We start from the raw sequence: 22,373 nt of genomic DNA, 5'->3' as shown, positions 1-22,373 counted from the left end.
TTGTTGTACCCTCACATGGTGTGGGGGGCTTGCTGAAGGGTATCTCTGGGGCTCCTTTCATAGAGCAGTCATCTCATCCCCCAGGGCTCCGCCCAGTCACCTCCCAAAGGCCCCACCTACTAACAACACTGTGTTTGGGAGATAAGATTCAGTGTATATAGATTTGGAGGAGACAGATTCAGCTCATAGCACTCTCGCCAGGGGAATAACCATTATCGGTGAAATTTATAAACACAGTAATCTAAAGTCTCTGGGTTTTCCGAACCTGATGAGAGGAAAAGCTATGCAAGTCCAAGAAGCACTGAGAGTTCCAATCAAGAGGAACCCCCAAAAACCCACTCCAAGGCACATCTTAGTTAAAATGGCAACATTCCAAGACAAAGAGAGAATCCTAAAAGCAGCAAGAGAAAAGCAGCAAATAACATACAAGGGAGCTCCGATAAGGCTATCAACTGATTTCTCAACAGAAACATTACAAGCCAGAAGGGAATGGTCAAAAATATTTCAAGCAATGAAAAACAAAGGCCTACAACCAAGAATACTCTACCCAGCAAGGCTCTCATTCAAAATAGAAGGTGAAATAAGGAGTTTCTCAGACAAAGGAAGACTGAAAGAATACATCTCCACCAAACCAGCATTGCAAGAGATGCTAAAGGGACTGTTCTAGGAAAAAACAAGAGAGGAGAGGAACAGAGGTACAAAGGGAAATGAATAAATACACGTCAATAATAACCTTAAATGTAAATGGATTAAATGCTCCAATTAAAAGACATAGGGTAACGGAATGGATAAGAAAACAGGACCCACATATTTGCTGTCTACAAGAAACACACCTCAAAACAAAAGATTTACACAGACTGAAAGTAAAGGGATATAAAAAAATATTCCAAGCAAACGGACCGGAAAAAAAAGCCGGGGTAGCAGTTCTCATATCAGACAAAATGGATTTCAAGGCAAGGACAATAAAAAGAGACAAAGAAGGACATTTCATAATACTTAAAGGAACAATCCATCAAGAAGATATGACTTTGATAAACATATATGCACCCAACATAGGAGCACCCAAATACATAAAGCAAATACTAGAAGACCACAAAAAGGATATCAACAACAACACACTCATAGTAGGGGACTTCAACACTCCATTATCAACAATAGACAGATCATCAAAGCAAAGAAACACCAAGGATATACAGGCATTGAACAACACACTAAACCACATGGATCTAACTGATATATATAGAACTTTTCACCCCAAAGAAGCAAAATATACATTCTTTTCAAGTGCACATGGGACATTTTCAAAGATAGACCACATGATAGGTCACAAAACAAGCCTCAACAAATTCAAGAAAATTGAAATCATATCAAGCATCTTTTCAGATCACAATGCCTTGAAACTAGAAATCAACCTCAGAGGAAAAAATCAAAGACACCCAAACTCATGGAGATTGAATAACATGCTATTAAATAATGAATGGGTTAACAATGACATCAAAGAAGCAATCAAGAAATTTCTAGAAACTAATGATAATGAGCACACAACAACCCAAAACCTGTGGGACACAGCAAAAGCAGTCCTGAGAGGGAAGTTTATAGCAATACAGGCATATCTGAAAAGGCTAGAAGAATCTCAAATAAAAAACCTAACCACAATGCTACAAGAACTAGAACAACAACAACAAACAAAGCCTAGGGCAAGAAGAAGGAATGAAATCATCAAGATCAGAGCAGAACTAAATGACATAGAGACTAAACAAACAATCCAAAAGATCAACGAAACTAGGAGCTGGTTCTTCGAAAAAATCAACAAAATCGACAAGCCTCTAGCCAGTCTAATCAAGAAAAAAAGAGAGAAGACACAAATAAACAAAATCAGAAATGAAAGAGGAGAAATCACGACTGATACCTCAGAAATACAAATGATAGTTAGAAAATACTTCAGACAACTGTATGACAAGAAATTTGACAATCTAGAAGAAATGGACAAATTTCTAGAAACATACAACCTTCCAAAACTGAATCAAGAAGAAGTGGAAAGTCTCAACAGACCAATAACAAAGAAGGAAATTGAAACAGTAATCCAAAATCTCCCGGCACACAAAAGCCCTGGACCGGATGGCTTCACAGGCGAATTCTACAAAACATTCAGGGAAGAACTAACTCCTATCCTCCTCAAACTGTTCCAAAAAATCCAAGAAGAAGGGAAAATCCCAAACTCTTTCTATGAAGCCAGTATTATCCTAATCCCCAAACCAGGTCAAGACACAACAAAGAAAGAAAACTACAGGCCAATATCACTGATGAACATCGATGCTAAAATCCTCAATAAAATATTGGCAAACAGGATCCAGCAACACATCAAAAAGATCATACATCATGATCAAGTGGGCTTCATTCCAGGGATGCAAGGATGGTTTAATATTCGCAAATCAATAAATATAATACATCACCTAAACAGAATGAAAGACAAAAATCACATGATCATATCAATAGATGCAGAAAAAGCATTTGATAAAGTTCAACACCCATTTATGATGAAAACACTCAGCAAAATGGGAATAAAGGGAGCATATCTTAACATAATTAAGGCTATATATGAGAAGCCTGAAGCCAACATCATACCCAATGGACAAAAACTGAAAGCATTCCCCCTGAACTCAGGAACGAGACAAGGTTGTCCACTCTCTCCACTCCTTTTCAACATAGTGTTGGAAGTCCTAGCCACAGCAATCAGATAAGAAAAAGAAATAAAAGGAATCCAAATTGGGAAAGAGGAAGTGAAACTTTCATTATATGCAGATGATATGATAGTATACCTAGAAAATCCTATAAACTCCACTAAAAGACTACTCAATATAATAAGTGAATTTGGCAAAATCGCAGGGTACAAAATAAATATACAGAAATCCAAGGCATTTCTGTACACCAACAATAAAATAGCAGAGACAGAGACAAAAAAGAAAATACCATTTACTATAGCAACAAGAAAAATAAAGTACCTAGGAGTAAACTTAACCAAAGAGATAAAAGACCTGTACTCTGAAAATTACATAACATTGAAGAAAGAAATTAAGGAAGAAACAAATAAATGGAAGCAAATACCATGTTCTTGGATGGGAAGAATCAACATCATCAAAATGGCCATACTACCCAAAGCAATTTACAAATTCAATGCAATCCCTATTAAAATACCAATGACATATTTCACAGACCTAGAACAAATACTCCATAAATTCATATGGAACCAAAAAAGACCCCGAATAGCAAAGGCAATCTTGAGACAGAAGAACACAGCAGGAGGAATCACAACACCAGATATCAAACAATACTACAAAGCCACTGTAATCAAAACAGTATGGTACTGGCATAAGAACAGACATATAGATCAGTGGAACAGAATAGAGAGTCCAGAAATAAACCCAGGCCTCTATGGTCAACTAATCTTTGATAAAGGAGGAAGGAACATAAAATGGAGTGAGAAGAGCCTTTTAACAAATGGTGCTGGGAGAACTGGATAGGGACCTGCAAAAAAATGAAACTAGACCACCAACTTACACCACACACGAGAATAAACTCAAGATGGATCAAACACTTAAATGTAAGCCGTGACACCATAAAAGTCCTAGAGGAAAACATAGGCAAGAAAATATCAGATATCTCACGTAACAATCTCTTCACGGATACATCTCCTAAAGCAAGAGAAATAAAGGAAAAAATAAATAAATGGGATTACATCAAACTGAAGAGTTTCTGCTCAGCAAAAGAAAACAACAGCAAATTGAAAAGGAAACCAACCATATGGGAAAACATATTTGCCAATGACATCACAGACAGGGGACTGATTTCCAAAATATATAAAGAGCTGATACGACTCAACATCAAGAAAACAAACAACCCAATTAAAAAATGGGCAAGGGACCTGAACAAACACTTCTCCGAAGAGGACATACAGAAGGTCCATAGACACATGAAAAAATGCCCAACATCATTAGCCATCAGGGAGATGCAAATAAAAACCACAATGAGATACCACCTTACACCAGTCAGAATGGCCATCATCAACAAATCAACAAGCAACAAGTGCTGGCGAGGATGTGGAGAAACGGGAACCCTACTGCACTGTTGGTGGGAATGCAGACTGGTGCAGCCACTATGGAGAACAGTATGGAATTACCTCAAAAGATTAAAAATGGAACTGCCTTTTGAACCAGCGACTCCACTACTAGGATTATACCCGAAGAATCTTGAAACACCAATTCAAAAGAACTTATGCACCCCTATGTTCATAGCAGCACTGTTTACAATAGCTAAGTGCTGGAAACAACCTAAGTGCCCATCTGTAGATGAGTGGATCAAAAAACTGTGGTACATTTACACAATGGAATACTATGTAGCAGAAAGAAAGAAGGAACTCCTACCATTTGCAACAACATGGATGGAACTAGAGAGAATTATGCTTAGTGAAATAAGCCAGGCAAAGAAAGAAAAATACCATATGATATCACCTAATACAGGAAACTAAAGAACAACACAAACAAAGGAACTAAATAGAACAAAGAGCAGAATAGCAGTCAATAGGGGGGAGGGGAGAGGGAGAGAAGGGGGATAAGTAAGGGAAGGGTTTAATTAAAGAACCTGTATAAAAGACTCATGGACATAGACAACAGGGAGGGATATGATTGCGGGAGAGGGGGGTGGGCTGGGTGGGGGAGAGAAATTGGGGGAAAAGGGGACAACTGTAATTGAAAAACCAAAAAAAATAAAAAATAAAAAAAAAATAATAAAGTCTCTGGGAATTTTTCTAAAGGCATACAGCAAATGGAGAAACATTTGTTCACGAAAACCTACTAAATCTCAGTAAGCCAGTGGTATCTGAGTCACAACCTACTCCTTACCTGGCTCTCTCCACCCTGTCCATCCACCAGCACAGTGTGAAAGAAGTTCTACTGTGGGCAGATGTTGCCGGGAAGACAGGGCTCACTCTCACCCCATTTTCAGTCTAGGGATATAGTTACCCCTTGGGAGGAGCAGCTTGTCAGCAGTTCGTGTCCCCCAAACCCAGAGGTCTGGGCCTCCCCCACACTCATAAGGTGCAAAATCTACCCTAGACATAGCAGGCCAATAATACTTGGCCCAGGTCACCCTGAGCCTAGCTCACTTGTAGGGTGGAGGCTCTGTGGTTGAAGAAGTAAGGCAAGAAAACCAGAGATTGCCACTATGCTCAGAGTTGTGCTCATGGAGCAAGGATACCGCTCCAAGGGCAGTGGGCCATTGTCCCCGGCCCCAGCTCCAGAGCAGCAGTGCAGAAGTTCTGCTCAGTGGGGAGGCAGGCTGTAGGAACGGAGAGCTGAGCTCCATTTATCTCCCTAAAAAGTCTGACTTTACTTGCAACAGAGAGTGGAAAAGTTCAAGCTAAAAAGCATTTTGATAGACAGTAAAGATTTTGTTGTGAGGCAGTTAGAGAAGATGTGTAGCGTTGGAATAGCAGTGAGCAAAATGGTGGATCAGTTAGAAGTTCAGTAAAGAGACTCAAGGAAGACAGGGAGACAGGTCAGAACTGTCGTGGGCTTGAAACAAGCTTCAAAGACTGGCTTCAGCAACTTGCCTCTGCAAAAGGCCTGACTTTAATCTGATCAAATTGTGGAGCAATATACACTCAAAAGCAATGCAGAAAATTCTATGTTGTCATAAATGCCCAGTTTCGGCAAAAAATTTGCAAGATATGCACAGAAATGTGAAAGTGTAATTTATACACAGGAATAAAAGCAGACAAAAGAAACTGCCTTTGAGGACAGCCAGATGTTGACTGGACAGAAACTTAAAAATAATTATTACAAATGTGTTAAACTAACAAAAGGATATAACATTTAAAGAATCAAAGGAAGGTATGATGGCAGTGTCACATTAAATAGAAAATATCAATAGAGGTAGAAATTATTTAAAAGGACCAAATGAAAAGTTTGGAGTTGAAAAGCAAAATAAACAAAACGAAAAATTTACTAGAGGGGCGCAAAAGCAGATTTCAGCTGGCAGAAGACAGAATCAGCCAACAGAGAGAAAAAGAGGAAGAGAAAAATATAAACGGAGCCTCTGAGAAATATGAGCCACCATTATGCTTAATGGTAACATCAGATGAAGGAGAGAGAAGGGACAAGAAAAAGTATCTGAAGAAATGCGACCACCCATCAATCTATATGCTATACAAATACAAAGATATACTATGCAAATAACAAACACAAGAGAGCTGCAGGGGCTATGCTAATAATAAACAAAATGAACTTTTAAAAATGTTACTAGAGATCAAATAAAACATATTATAATAGAAAGGTCAATCCGATCAGAAGATATAACCATTATAAACATATAATGAGTTGGGCAGAGCCTCGGAATACATTCCCCAAAATGTTTTTTATAACATTAGTCTATACATTCAAGAAGCTCACCAAGGTCAGTCCAGAGAAGATAAAACACAAAGAAATTCACCTTCAGATGTATCATAGTCAAAATGTTGAAAGAGAAAATTTTGAAAGCAGCAAAAGAGAAATAATTCCTTGCACACAAGGGAACCCCAATAAGTTTAAAAACTGACTTCCAGTCAGAAACAATGGTGACCACAAAGGAGTGGGATGGCCATATTCAAAGTGCTGAATAAAGAAGCTGTCAGCTAAAAATATTACATCCGGCAAAACTATGTTTCAAAATCAATGGAGAAACTAGGACATTACAAGGCAAACAGAAACTTCTAGCAGACCCAGTGAACAAGAAATTGTGAAGGAAGTTCTTCGAACTATCAGCAAATGGCACCATACAGTAGTTCAATTCACAAGAGAAAACAAAGAGCTCTGATGAAAATAATTTCATATGTAATTACAAAATACCATATTAATGCACATTTGTCCTTTCTTCTCTTAACTGACTTAAAAACAATTACTGATATACAGGATAGGGCAAAAGTACACTTACAGTTCTGAGTACATGAAACACAGAGTTTATTCTCATATTATCACTTACTAATTATTCTATTATTTTCCACACAAACAACTGTAAACCTACTTTTACCCCATCCTGTAGATATCTAAACACATGTGAAGATATAAATTATATATATATATCTAAACATGTATCTATTACATGTTGTATATCTAAACATACATAACACATATATCATACGTGCGTGTTTGTGTTCTTGGACCTCTAATCTACAGAAAGAGCCGTGTACAGCAGGAGGCGGGGACAAAGCTGCACACTTCCCAGTAACAGTGGGCGGGACAAGGGAGCACGGAGAGGACACCAGGTGGCAATTTGAATTCACAGAAAGAAAGAAAACAAAATTCTTAAATAAAGGGATTAATACAACAAACTCCATAAAAGTACTTGCTCTTCTCTATTCTCTCAGCTTCACTAAAATACACAGAACTATAAAAAGTCATAATTATAACAATGTACTGATGGGCATGGGCATGCAGCATAAACATTATACATCTACATATACATGTAACAACAGCACAAAACACAGTGAGTAGGGACTAGAATTGTACAGGTGCAACATTTCTACATTTTGCTGGAACTGAGATACTATAAATCTGAAGTAGAGTCTGGTAAAATCTATAATGGAGACCTAGAGAAGCTACTAAGAAGCTGTCTCAAAAAATATAGATTAAAAAAACCAGTAAAAGAATTAACATAGCACAATAAAAATATCTGCTTAATGAAAAAGAAAGCAGTAAAGAAGAAAGGAAGAAAAATGATATGAGACATGGAAACCAAAATATCAGACATAAACTCTATCAATAAGCGTACCATGTGTGAAAGGATTAAACAGTCCAATTAAAGGAGAGAAAGACTGGATAAAAAACAAGACCTAACTGTATGCTGACTAAAGGAGCTACATTTTAGACCCAAAGGTACAAACAGGTTTAAAGTAAAAAGAGGAAAAAGATATACCGCGCAAAGAGCAACCACAAGAGCACGGCAACGGCTGTACTAATAACAAACATACTTTAAAGCAAAGTGCTACACATTATAATGGAACTTATTATAATGAAAAGGTCAATCCAACAAGAAGATATAACCATTATAAATATATAATGAACCTAACAGAGGATCATAACACATGAAGCAAAAATTGACAACACTAAAAAAAAAAATACACAATTCAACAATAATTATCGGAGACTTCAATATTCCTCTTTCAATAAAGGGGAAAAATGAGAAGATGCGCAAGGATATAGAAGACCTGAAAAACATTATAACCAAACAGACCTAACAGACAGGCACAGAGAGGTGTTCAGCAAGCAGAATACATCTTCTCAAATGCACATTCCCCCGTTCTCAAATGGAAAATTCCCCAGGATAAGCCATTTGGTAGGCCATAAGGCAAGCTACATTAAATTTTAAATAACTGAAGTCCTATAAAGCACATTTCTGACTACTAGGGAATTAAATTAGAAATTAATAACAGAAGGAAAGCTGGAAAATTCTCAAATAACTGAAAAATAAACAACACACTCTTAAATCACCAATGGGTCAAAAACATCATAAGAGAAACTGAAAGCACTTTGAGACAGACGAAAACAGAAACACAGCACACCAAAACTTACGGGATGAACAGCTAAAGCAGAGCTTGGAAGGAAGTTATGACTGTAAATGCTTATGTTAATTTAAATTCTTTCTCTAATTCTCCACCTCGAAAAGCAGAAAAAGAAGAGCAAAGTAAACCCAAAGCGAGCAGAAACAAGGATGTATAAGGATTAGAGTAGAAATAAATAGGAGTAGAAAAAACAATAGAGAAAATCAGTGAAAGCAAAAGATGGTCCTTTGAAAGCTCGACATTCACAAATCTTTAGCCAGATGAACTAAGCATAAAGGAGGGGAAAAAACTTGAACTACTTAAGTCAGAAGTAAAAGAAATAACATCGCCAATGCCATTGCCAAAATAAAAAGAAGTATAAATGAGTACTATGAACAACCATACGCCAACAAATTACGTAATTTAGATGAAATAGGCAAATTTCTATAAAATTGATGCAAGAAGAAACAGTAAATATGAATAGGCCTATCTAAAGAAAAGCTCAGGGATATTAGTGGAATGAACATAAAGTTGGGCCAGGTGGATCAGGCCGACTTTATTAATTTAGGACCACTAAGCAGAGATTCTGGACCTGACGTTGTAGCTCGAGGGGTTAGAAAGCATTCTCAGTTAGTTTGGTCCGTTGGACCAAAAGGGGATGCACACTAAGTGAAGGTGAAACATCGAGGGAAATTAGCCTGTTAGAGTGGGTTTGTCATGTAGGACCTGCCCACCCATGCCAGGAGGACCCAAAGGACGCACTTCTCACAACTGGGAAAAATACATGTGTGAGGGGAGCTCCAGGGTCCTTGAATAGCCCTGGGGCTCCTCTTTTCTGTAGTGAGAAGTTACAGTGAAAGCTGGGGCCACTGAACTGGGATCCTTCATCGCAGGAGGGCTAATTGCGTCTTGGAATGGCAGGGGCCAAATAATGGTCCTCACCGGTCAAAGACAGAGGGTGGCGGAGCCAAACGCATCACCAGGACAATCTCATTCACAGACGCCTTTGGCTCTGGCTAGTGGATCATGGTGCTCCTGGAAGAGAAGCAGATGAGCTGTCTGTTTGGTTCTTTTGAAGATTTTCACTTATTTGTTTTTAAAGAGTGGAGAAAGGAGGGAGAAAGAGAGGGGAAAAAGATGTGAGGGAGATACATCCATCAGTTGTCTCTCACACACACACCCCAGCCAGGGACCTGGCCTGCAACCCAGGCACATGCCCTGACCAGGAATTGAACCAGCAACATTTTGGTTCACAGGATGACACTCAGCCCACTGAACCACACCAGTCAGGGCTAACATGGGCAGTCTATTAAACTCCTACTTAATCTATATAAGCAGAAGAGTCCTAGGTCAAGTAAGCAGAAATATCAATTGAATCACCAACACAAAGAGTCATGGCTCCTTAACTGTGTTCCTCACTGAGCCAGTCGGCAGACCCCTTGAGGAAGGACCCCAGTACACTACCCAAACTGTATACTGTTAATTTTTCTCCTGCCTCTCCCCCAAGGCACCTACAGTCTTTCACCCATGTAACCCTGCCGTGGGGAAAGGAAAATAATCAGACTCGGGAAATTCCTGGCCCCTGCCATTCCAAGACGCAATTGGCCCTCCTGCAATGAAGGATCCCAGTTCGGTGGCCCCAGTTTTCACTGTAACTTCTCACTACAGAAAAGCGGAGCCACAGGGCTATTCAAGGACCCTGGAGCTCCCCTCACACATGTATCTTTCCCACTTGTGACAAGTGTGTGGTCGGCGCGGCTGCTCGGCGAGGCCCGACGGCCCGGTCCGGCGCGCTGCGCGGCGGCCGGCGGCGGCACCATCCACGGCGGGCTCGGGAGACGGAGGCCGGGCTCAGCGCGGGCTCCCCGGCATGCCCCGGCCGGCCGCCGCCTCAGAGCCGGGCCGCGTACGCAGGGTGGCTCCGCAAGCGCCGGGATGCGGGCCGGGCCTTCCCTCGCACCACGGTGCTCCGCTGCACCGCGCGCCCGGGCACCTCCGCCCCGTGCCCCGCGCCCCCCAACAGAGCGCGCGGTCCCTGCCGCCCGGCCGTCGCGGGCCCATGGACGCGGCCTCCTGGGCCCGCTGCCTACCTGCGCTCGGGCCCGCCTCTCAGGTGCCGGGCCGCTTCGGGTCCCTGCGGTCGGGGCGCCACCAGTGTCCGGGCGCCCCGCGGCCGCAGCAGATGCTACTGGAGCCTCTACGCACTCCCGGGGCGGGGCAGTCTGGTGGGCGGGCGCAGGGGAGGAGGAAGCCAGAGGGGCAGTGATCGGCGGCCCTGTCGGCCAATGGCAGCGCCGATCTTCGCCTACCAAAGGAAGCCCTCGGCCAGTGGCAGCCAGGGGCGGGGACAAAGGGCAGGGCGTAAGGTCACTTGCGTACGGTGGGGCGCGGGGATGGGGCCTTCAGGTTGGGTGGGCTGGTGTGGGGCCAGCAGAGTACTCCCAGCAGCGACGGTGGCGGAGGCGGTGGGTCGCAGCGGCCGGAGCGGGAGCGGTGGCGGAGACGGCCCCAGCGGCGGCGGAGGTAGGAGAGGCCGTCGGAGGGGCGGTGGGAGCGGGGTCGGTGGCGCCGCCTGTCGGATCAGCGGCGGCGTCTTTGACAGAAGCGGGGACGGCGGCGGAGGTGCTATCGGCGGGAGGGCCCGGAGCGGCGACGGAGGAGGCGGGAGCGGGGGCGGCGGGAGAGGCGGTGGCTGATAGCACCTCCGCCGATGCCACAGGTCCTGCCGACGCCCCAGCTACCGCCGCCGCTCGCGCCGCCGCCTCCGGCCCCCGTCCCACCGCCGCCGCCCCGGGTCCCACCGCCGCCGCCCCCGGTCCCAGCGGCGGCAGAGGTCGGAGAGGCCGTCTGAGGGTCGGCGGGGGCGGGGGCGGCGGCGATGGATCGGTGGGGCGGTCGCGGTGGGACCCGGGGGTGGCCGCGGTGGGACCCGGAGGGCGGCGGCGGCGGGACCCGGTGGCGGCGGCGGAGGTGCTATCGGCGGGAGGGCCCGGAGCGGCGGCGCTGGGACACGGGGCGGCGGCGCTAGGATGGGGTCGGGGGGCCGCGGCGGCGGGAGTGGGGGCGACGGCGGTGGGACCAGAGCCGGAGGCGGCGGCGCGAGCGGCGGCGGGAGCTGGGGCGGCGGTGTGAGCTGGGGCGGCGGCAGGACCTGGGGCGTCGGCGGTGGTGCTATCGGCCACCGCCGCTCCCGCTCCGGGCCCTCCCGCCGATAGCACCTCCGCCGTCACCCCAGCTCCAGCTCCCGCCGCTCCCGCCGCCGCCGGCCCCGATTCCACTGCCGCAGCCCCCGTTCTCGCCACCGCCGGCCACGGTCCCACAGCCGCCACCCCCGCTCCAGGCGCCGCCGACCCCGGCCCCAGTGGCGGCAGAGGTAGGAGAGGCCGTCGGAGGGGCGGTGGGAGCGGGGACGGCCGGCGGAGGTGTTATCGGTGGCAGCGGCCGGAGCGGCGGCGGCGGCGGCGGAGGCGATGGGAGCGGGGGCGGCCGGAGAGGCGGTGGTCGATAGCACCGCCGCCGCCGCCGCCCCAGCTCCCGCTCCCGGCGCCGCCATCCCCGCTCTCCCACCGCGGACGGCGCCGCTCCGGGCGCTGACACCGACCGCCTCCGCCACCGTCGCTGCTGGGAGTACTCTGCTGGCCCCACACCAGCCCACCCAACCTGAAGGCCCCATCCCCGCGCCCCACCGTAGGCAAGTGACCTTACGCCCTGCCCTTTGTCCCCGCCCCTGGCTGCCACTGGCCGAGGGCTTCCTTTGGTAGGCGAAGATCGGCGCTGCCATTGGCCGACAGGGCCGCCGATCACTGCCCCTCTGGCTTCCTCCTCCCCTGCGCCCGCCCACCAGACTGCCCCGCCCCGGGAGTGCGTAGAGGCTCCAGTAGCATCTGCTGCGGCCGCGGGGCGCCCGGGACACTGGTGGCGCCCCGACCGCAGGGACCCGAAGCGGCCCGGCACCTGAGAGGCGGGCCCGAGCGCAGGTAGGCAGCGGGCCCAGGAGGCCGCGTCCATGGGCCCGCGACGGCCGGGCGGCAGGGACCGCGCGCTCTGTTGGGGGCGCGGGGCACGGGGCGGAGGTGCCCGGGCGCGCGGTGCAGCGGAGCACCGTGGTGCGAGGGAAGGCCCGGCCCGCATCCCGGCGCTTGCGGAGCCACCCTGCGTACGCGGCCCGGCTCTGAGGCGGCGGCCGGCCGGGGCATGCCGGGGAGCCCGCGCTGAGCCCGGCCTCCGTCTCCCGAGCCCGCCGTGGATGGTGCCGCCGCCGGCCGCCGCGCAGCGCGCCGGACCGGGCCGTCGGGCCTCGCCGAGCAGCCGCGCCGACCACACACTTGTCACAAGTGGGAAAGATACATGTGTGAGGGGAGCTCCAGGGTCCTTGAATAGCCCTGTGGCTCCGCTTTTCTGTAGTGAGAAGTTACAGTGAAAACTGGGGCCACCGAACTGGGATCCTTCATTGCAGGAGGGCCAATTGCGTCTTGGAATGGCAGGGGCCAGGAATTTCCCGAGTCTGATTATTTTCCTTTCCCCACGGCAGGGTTACATGGGTGAAAGACTGTAGGTGCCTTGGGGGAGAGGCAGGAGAAAAATTAACAGTATACAGTTTGGGTAGTGTACTGGGGTCCTTCCTCAAGGGGTCTGCCGACTGGCTCAGTGAGGAACACAGTTAAGGAGCCATGACTCTTTGTGTTGGTGATTCAATTGATATTTCTGCTTACTTGACCTAGGACTCTTCTGCTTATATAGATTAAGTAGGAGTTTAATAGACTGCCCATGTTAGCCCTGACTGGTGTGGTTCAGTGGGCTGAGTGTCATCCTGTGAACCAAAATGTTGCTGGTTCAATTCCTGGTCAGGGCATGTGCCTGGGTTGCAGGCCAGGTCCCTGGCTGGGGTGTGTGTGTGAGAGACAACTGATGGATGTATCTCCCTCACATCTTTTTCCCCTCTCTTTCTCCCTCCTTTCTCCACTCTTTAAAAACAAATAAGTGAAAATCTTCAAAAGAACCAAACAGACAGCTCATCTGCTTCTCTTCCAGGAGCACCATGATCCACTAGCCAGAGCCAAAGGCGTCTGTGAATGAGATTGTCCTGGTGATGCGTTTGGCTCCGCCACCCTCTGTCTTTGACCGGTGAGGACCATTATTTGGCCCCTGCCATTCCAAGACGCAATTAGCCCTCCTGCGATGAAGGATCCCAGTTCAGTGGCCCCAGCTTTCACTGTAACTTCTCACTACAGAAAAGAGGAGCCCCAGGGCTATTCAAGGACCCTGGAGCTCCCCTCACACATGTATTTTTCCCAGTTGTGAGAAGTGCGTCCTTTGGGTCCTCCTGGCATGGGTGGGCAGGTCCTACATGACAAACCCACTCTAACAGGCTAATTTCCCTCGATGTTTCACCTTCACTTAGTGTGCATCCCCTTTTGGTCCAACGGACCAAACTAACTGAGAATGCTTTCTAACCCCTCGAGCTACAACGTCAGGTCCAGAATCTCTGCTTAGTGGTCCTAAATTAATAAAGTCGGCCTGATCCACCTGGCCCAACTTTATGTTCATTCCACTAATATCCCTGAGCTTTTCTTTAGATAGGCCTATTCATATTTACTGTTTCTTCTTGCATCAATTTTATAGAAATTTGCCTATTTCATCTAAATTACGTAATTTGTTGGCGTATGGTTGTTCATAGTACTCATTTATACTTCTTTTTATTTTGGCAATGGCATTGGCGATGTTATTTCTTTTACTTCTGACTTAAGTAGTTCAAGTTTTTTCCCCTCCTTTATGCTTAGTTCATCTGGCTAAAGATTTGTGAATGTCGAGCTTTCAAAGGACCATCTTTTGCTTTCACTGATTTTCTCTATTGTTTTTTCTACTCCTATTTATTTCTACTCTAATCCTTATACATCCTTGTTTCTGCTCGCTTTGGGTTTACTTTGCTCTTCTTTTTCTGCTTTTCGAGGTGGAGAATTAGAGAAAGAATTTAAATTAACATAAGCATTTACAGTCATAACTTCCTTCCAAGCTCTGCTTTAGCTGTTCATCCCGTAAGTTTTGGTGTGCTGTGTTTCTGTTTTCGTCTGTCTCAAAGTGCTTTCAGTTTCTCTTATGATGTTTTTGACCCATTGGTGATTTAAGAGTGTGTTGTTTATTTTTCAGTTATTTGAGAATTTTCCAGCTTTCCTTCTGTTATTAATTTCTAATTTAATTCCCTAGTAGTCAGAAATGTGCTTTATAGGACTTCAGTTATTTAAAATTTAATGTAGCTTGCCTTATGGCCTACCAAATGGCTTATCCTGGGGAATTTTCCATTTGAGAACGGGGGAATGTGCATTTGAGAAGATGTATTCTGCTTGCTGAACACCTCTCTGTGCCTGTCTGTTAGGTCTGTTTGGTTTATAATGTTTTTCAGGTCTTCTATATCCTTGCGCATCTTCTCATTTTTCCCCTTTATTGAAAGAGGAATATTGAAGTCTCCGATAATTATTGTTGAATTGTGTATTTTTTTTTTTAGTGTTGTCAATTTTTGCTTCATGTGTTATGATCCTCTGTTAGGTTCATTATATATTTATAATGGTTATATCTTCTTGTTGGATTGACCTTTTCATTATAATAAGTTCCATTATAATGTGTAGCACTTTGCTTTAAAGTATGTTTGTTATTAGTACAGCCGTTGCCGTGCTCTTGTGGTTGCTCTTTGCGCGGTATATCTTTTTCCTCTTTTTACTTTAAACCTGTTTGTACCTTTGGGTCTAAAATGTAGCTCCTTTAGTCAGCATACAGTTAGGTCTTGTTTTTTATCCAGTCTTTCTCTCCTTTAATTGGACTGTTTAATCCTTTCACACATGGTACGCTTATTGATAGAGTTTATGTCTGATATTTTGGTTTCCATGTCTCATATCATTTTTCTTCCTTTCTTCTTTACTGCTTTCTTTTTCATTAAGCAGATATTTTTATTGTGCTATGTTAATTCTTTTACTGGTTTTTTTAATCTATATTTTTTGAGACAGCTTCTTAGTAGCTTCTCTAGGTCTCCATTATAGATTTTACCAGACTCTACTTCAGATTTATAGTATCTCAGTTCCAGCAAAATGTAGAAATGTTGCACCTGTACAATTCTAGTCCCTACTCACTGTGTTTTGTGCTGTTGTTACATGTATATGTAGATGTATAATGTTTATGCTGCATGCCCATGCCCATCAGTACATTGTTATAATTATGACTTTTTATAGTTCTGTGTATTTTAGTGAAGCTGAGAGAATAGAGAAGAGCAAGTACTTTTATGGAGTTTGTTGTATTAATCCCTTTATTTAAGAATTTTGTTTTCTTTCTTTCTGTGAATTCAAATTGCCACCTGGTGTCCTCTCCGTGCTCCCTTGTCCCGCCCACTGTTACTGGGAAGTGTGCAGCTTTGTCCCCGCCTCCTGCTGTACACGGCTCTTTCTGTAGATTAGAGGTCCAAGAACACAAACACGCACGTATGATATATGTGTTATGTATGTTTAGATATACAACATGTAATAGATACATGTTTAGATATATATATATAATTTATATCTTCACATGTGTTTAGATATCTACAGGATGGGGTAAAAGTAGGTTTACAGTTGTTTGTGTGGAAAATAATAGAATAATTAGTAAGTGATAATATGAGAATAAACTCTGTGTTTCATGTACTCAGAACTGTAAGTGTACTTTTGCCCTATCCTGTATATCAGTAATTGTTTTTAAGTCAGTTAAGAGAAGAAAGGACAAATGTGCATTAATATGGTATTTTGTAATTACATATGAAATTATTTTCATCAGAGCTCTTTGTTTTCTCTTGTGAATTGAACTACTGTATGGTGCCATTTGCTGATAGTTCGAAGAACTTCCTTCACAATTTCTTGTTCACTGGGTCTGCTAGAAGTTTCTGTTTGCCTTGTAATGTCCTAGTTTCTCCATTGATTTTGAAACATAGTTTTGCCGGATGTAATATTTTTAGCTGACAGCTTCTTTATTCAGCACTTTGAATATGGCCATCCCACTCCTTTGTGGTCACCATTGTTTCTGACTGGAAGTCAGTTTTTAAACTTATTGGGGTTCCCTTGTGTGCAAGGAATTATTTCTCTTTTGCTGCTTTCAAAATTTTCTCTTTCAACATTTTGACTATGATACATCTGAAGGTGAATTTCTTTGTGTTTTATCTTCTCTGGACTGACCTTGGTGAGCTTCTTGAATGTATAGACTAATGTTATAAAAAACATTTTGGGGAATGTATTCCGAGGCTCTGCCCAACTCATTATATGTTTATAATGGTTATATCTTCTGATCGGATTGACCTTTCTATTATAATATGTTTTATTTGATCTCTAGTAACATTTTTAAAAGTTCATTTTGTTTATTATTAGCATAGCCCCTGCAGCTCTCTTGTGTTTGTTATTTGCATAGTATATCTTTGTATTTGTATAGCATATAGATTGATGGGTGGTCGCATTTCTTCAGATACTTTTTCTTGTCCCTTCTCTCTCCTTCATCTGATGTTACCATTAAGCATAATGGTGGCTCATATTTCTCAGAGGCTCCGTTTATATTTTTCTCTTCCTCTTTTTCTCTCTGTTGGCTGATTCTGTCTTCTGCCAGCTGAAATCTGCTTTTGCGCCCCTCTAGTAAATTTTTCGTTTTGTTTATTTTGCTTTTCAACTCCAAACTTTTCATTTGGTCCTTTTAAATAATTTCTACCTCTATTGATATTTTCTATTTAATGTGACACTGCCATCATACCTTCCTTTGATTCTTTAAATGTTATATCCTTTTGTTAGTTTAACACATTTGTAATAATTATTTTTAAGTTTCTGTCCAGTCAACATCTGGCTGTCCTCAAAGGCAGTTTCTTTTGTCTGCTTTTATTCCTGTGTATAAATTACACTTTCACATTTCTGTGCATATCTTGCAAATTTTTTGCTGAAACTGGGCATTTATGACAACATAGAATTTTCTGCATTGCTTTTGAGTGTATATTGCTCCACAATTTGATCAGATTAAAGTCAGGCCTTTTGCAGAGGCAAGTTGCTGAAGCCAGTCTTTGAAGCTTGTTTCAAGCCCACGACAGTTCTGACCTGTCTCCCTGTCTTCCTTGAGTCTCTTTACTGAACTTCTAACTGATCCACCATTTTGCTCACTGCTATTCCAACGCTACACATCTTCTCTAACTGCCTCACAACAAAATCTTTACTGTCTATCAAAATGCTTTTTAGCTTGAACTTTTCCACTCTCTGTTGCAAGTAAAGTCAGACTTTTTAGGGAGATAAATGGAGCTCAGCTCTCCGTTCCTACAGCCTGCCTCCCCACTGAGCAGAACTTCTGCACTGCTGCTCTGGAGCTGGGGCCGGGGACAGGGCGGCAGGGCAGAGAGCGTTGGGGGCCAGCCCAGGCAGGACCTCCATTGTCCATCTGCCTGCATGGCGCCATAAATGCTACGTCAGAGGCTGAGCCGGAGCCTGACCTCCAGGGAAGCAGGTTTCCCCTCACCTGAGGCAGGAGCAGCTTTGCCAGCCCCAGGCCTCCACAGGCCGGGGCTTGCTTACCATCGGCTGGTCTGAAGTCAGCAGCGAGAGCCAACTGCCAACTCCTCAGGCATCAGGTTCATCTTAGTGCTTGGCACCAGCGCAGGCTCCTAAGCCAACTGTAAAAAGCTATTTTAAAGGCCACGGAGGAGGGGTGGTGAAGGCAGGAGCTATGATGTCAGTGGAGATGGAGAGGAAAAATTAATATTTGTTTGCACACCCAGCTTGCCCTGCAAACTATACCAACTTTTTTTTTAGATAGAATTTACATACCATAGAATTTGCTGTTTGTAAAGTGTACAGTTTAGTTTGTAGTATAGTTATAAGGTTGTGCACTACAATCTCTCTTAATTCCAGGAACTGTGTCCTGTTTTAACAGTGATTTTTTTTTTCTGTACTAGGCCTTACATTTCAAAAGGTATGAAACTGAAAAAGACAAAAAGGTGTATAATCATTCAAGTGTCCCCAGCTCCCAGGAGGCCACATCTGTTATCGGTTTCTTGTGTGTCCTTCAGAGCAAGGCCTGTCCAAGCCCTCAGGCCAGTGACATCCCCTTTTGTTTTCAGGGTATTTTTTAAAAAACTTTTTTATTTTGAATAATTTCAGGTTTACAGAAAAGAATGCAGGAACACACACTCTTCTCCCAGATTCCCCAGTTGCCACATGTGCTTTATCCTCTTTTCTTTCTAATTACTGAGCCGTGTGAAAATAGGGGCGTAGATGAGGTGCCCTTTTGCCTTTTGTATTAGCTTCCTAAAGCGGCTGCCACAAAGGACCATAAACTCAGTGGCTTGAAACAACACACGTTTATTCTCTTAGAGTTCTGAAGTTGAAATTCCAAAATCAGTCTTAGTAGACAAAAATCAGGGTTTTTTTCTGGAGGGTCAGGTGAGAGTCCATTTTCTTGCCTTTTCCAGCTTCCAGAGGCTGCGCGAATTCCTTGGCATGTGGCGCCTTCCTCTGTCTTCAGAGAGAATCGCTAACCTCTGCTCACATGGCTTCTCCCTTTAAAAAAAAAAAGGTTTTATTTATTTTTAGAGGGGAAGGGAAGGAGAAAGAGAGGGGGAGAAACATCAATGTATGGTTGCCTCTCGCACGCCCCCAGCTGGGGACCCGGCCTGCAACCCGGGCATGTGCCCTGACCCAGAATCAAACTGGCACGACCTTTTGCTCTGCCAGACAACACCTAACCCAATGAGCTACACCGGTCAGGGCGGCTCCTCGCTTTTGTAATGACCTTTATGATTACATTCAGCGCCCACCTCGATAATCTAGGCTAGTCTCCCACCTCACAATCCTTAATTTGGTTATGCCAGACAGTCCATTTTGCTCTGCAAGGTGACCCTCACAGGTTCCAGGAATTCAGATGTGGGCATCTTAGCATTATTCAGCTACCACCCCCCGAATCTGTCCGTGTGTATTTCCTAAGAACATTGGTACAGTCACAGCACAGTATTCTCATCAGGAAGTTAACATTGCCACGATTAGTACTATTTTCTAATCCCAAAACCACATTATCCCAATAATGTCTTTTATACAAAAAAAAAGTTTTTCACAGACCATATGCCAATATGGCATATGTGCTTTCTAGCAAAGAAAAAACGTTTTTTTAAGTTATGTGTGTGCTCGCGCGTGCACACACACGCACGCACACACACATACACTTCCCCAGTCCGGGATCACAGGTTGAGTTTAGTCATCACATTTCCGTCTCTATCCGTCTGGCCCCGTTCCTGAGTCTGCCTTTATCGTTCATGACCTTGACACTTTTGAAGATTACAGACCAGTTGTTTTGTCTCAAACTTGGGTGTGTTTCCTCACGATTAGATTCGGTTACACATTTTTGGCAGGAGTATCCCGGGAGGGTACACCCCCCTCACCTCTGCGCCACCCTCTTTCTCTAAGTAAACTGCGTAGCAGGGTAGCGCAGGCACCAAAAATTGCACCATAGACTGTAAGCGTCTAGCTCAGGACCTCGGCCAGGGAACGCCGGGTATAACCGGCCCCTTCCCATCACCGGCACCCCCTGAATGTAACCATTATTCTGGGGTCTGACAACATGGAGTTGTGTCGCCCGTTCTTGAATTTGGTACAGACAGACCCATACCGTATGCATACTGGTGTCTGGCTTTTTCCACGCAACCCTGTGATTGTGAAATTCATCCGAGTTCAGTGAGTGGCCAGCAGGGGGCGGCGAGGCGCTGGCTCCGAGCTGCCCTCGCTTTGTCAAGACTCCCTGAGCAGGAAGTGTTGGTTTGTGCGCTTCTGTGTGTGTGTGCTCTGTGTACGTGTTTACATTAGAATTCTACGTTAAAGGGACGAGGCAAAGGGAACCACAGTCGTTAAGAATATAGACCCCAGAGTCAGGCTGCCCGGGTTCGAATCTCAGGCCTGCCGCTTATGAGCTCGAAGATCCTAGGCAAGTTCATGACCCCATGTGCCTTGGTTTCCCCATCTGTCAAGTGGGGGTTTTACTCAGTTTTCCATCTGTAAAATGCTATTGTAGGACTTGCCTCATTGAGTTCTTATGAAGCTTAAATCAGTTCTTTTGTGTTTGGAACAAGACCTGGCATGGAGAACGTAAAAAAGAAAAAAAAAGAAAAAAATCAGTGTCCGTTTCAATCCGTAAATCGTGAAGACTGCCCTAGAACTGGCGGCTGATGAGGCGCCTGGGTGCTTGCCCCATCTGTAGCACCCCCGTGAAAGCAGCGGACGCAAGCCCAGCCTGGTGTAGGCGTGTTACGCGGTCGACACACGTGCCACGCGCGGCTTGGCGGTGGGAAGCGAGAGGGTTCTGAAATGCTGACCGCATCTGAAGAAAATTCTGAACAAAACCAACACCAGTTTTTCCTCGGATTGCACAGTGGCTCCCGTCCTGGAAAATTCACTGTGTGTAAAAACCAAATCCTTTTGTGTTTACACGTAAAACAGTTGGGATTCGTGTCTGAGCATTAGAGACCATTATTTCACGATGTGACTGTGCAATGGGACGTTTAGGAGTCACACGGGATGTGGACAGTTCTTTGCGGTCCCGAGGAACGTCTGCTTCCTGTCCTCACTCCCGATGACATCCAGGAACACCCCACACGTTGCCTCAGTGACCCCCATCTTTATGTCAACCAAACGCTACACGTTTCTGAGACGTACACTAGGGGGCAGCATTGCCCCCTTCTGACACGCTTTCTAGAAGCTCTGCACAGACAAGGAAATACAGACAGATACTCTTAGACGCATGGATGTGCTGCTCACCTCCTGATGAGCCCACAGTAAGGTGAAAATGTCCTAAGTCGAAAATGCACTTAACACAGTGTGAACGTCATAGCGTAGCCTAGCCAACCTGAAAGGTGCTCAGGGCACCTGCATTAGCCTACAGTTGGGCCCAACCATCTAACACAAAGGCTATTTTGTAATCAAGTCTCGAACACTTCGTGTGATTTATGTAATTGTGGCTTGTTGCCTTCCTGCTGGACAGTGATCTTGAGTTTCATCTCAAGGGTAATTGCTTTCTCACCAGAAGCAGGAGACACAGGCAGGTGTTTGTAGACATGATGGGACAGGAAACCACAAAACACAGTACCCCCAAAATGCAGGCAACACAGCACCCTTAGACTATGGGCTGTTTACCCTTGTGATCAGGTGGCTCACTGGGAGCTGGTTCTTAGGGGAAAAAAAATCAAAATTCAAAATTCGGAGTATGGTCTCTGCTGGAGGTGTATCTCTTTGGCACCATTGTAATTTTTTGTTTTTTAGATTTTATTTATTTATTTTTAGAGAGAGGGGAAGGGAAGGAGAAAGAGGGGGAGAGAAACAACAATGTGTGGTTGCCTCGCGCATGCCCCCAACTGGGGACCCGGCTCGCAACCCAGGCATGTGCCCTGACTGGGAATCGAACTGATGACCCTTTGGTTCACAGGTTGGCGCTCAATCCACTGAGCCACACCAGCTGGGGCACCATGATTGTAAATTTGAAAGATTTTAATTTGAACCATCATACGTTGGGGGACATCTGTACATCCTCATTCATGGTTTCTGTTCTTGGGAATTACCCCCCCACCCACATTTATTTGTAACCCCAATACTCCTGCATTTGTGGTCATTGAGGTCATTCACAGAGCGGGGGGTGGGGGGTGGGGGGGGAGCTTGAGTTACCCAGTGCACACTCACAGGGGTTGCCCAGCCGTCTTGTTTCAGCTCTCGTATTGTACACCAGTGTCCTTTGTGTGGTCGGTGGAGTTTTTCACGTTTTTGTGCTTTTTTTCATTGTGATG

Source organism: Furipterus horrens, unplaced genomic scaffold, assembly GCF_987537825.1.
Source record: "Furipterus horrens unplaced genomic scaffold, mFurHor1.1.pri manual_scaffold_13, whole genome shotgun sequence".
NCBI classification, from domain to species: domain Eukaryota; kingdom Metazoa; phylum Chordata; class Mammalia; order Chiroptera; family Furipteridae; genus Furipterus; species Furipterus horrens.
The sequence above is the reverse complement of the archived record's forward strand: the minus strand, read 5'-3'. Positions refer to the sequence as shown.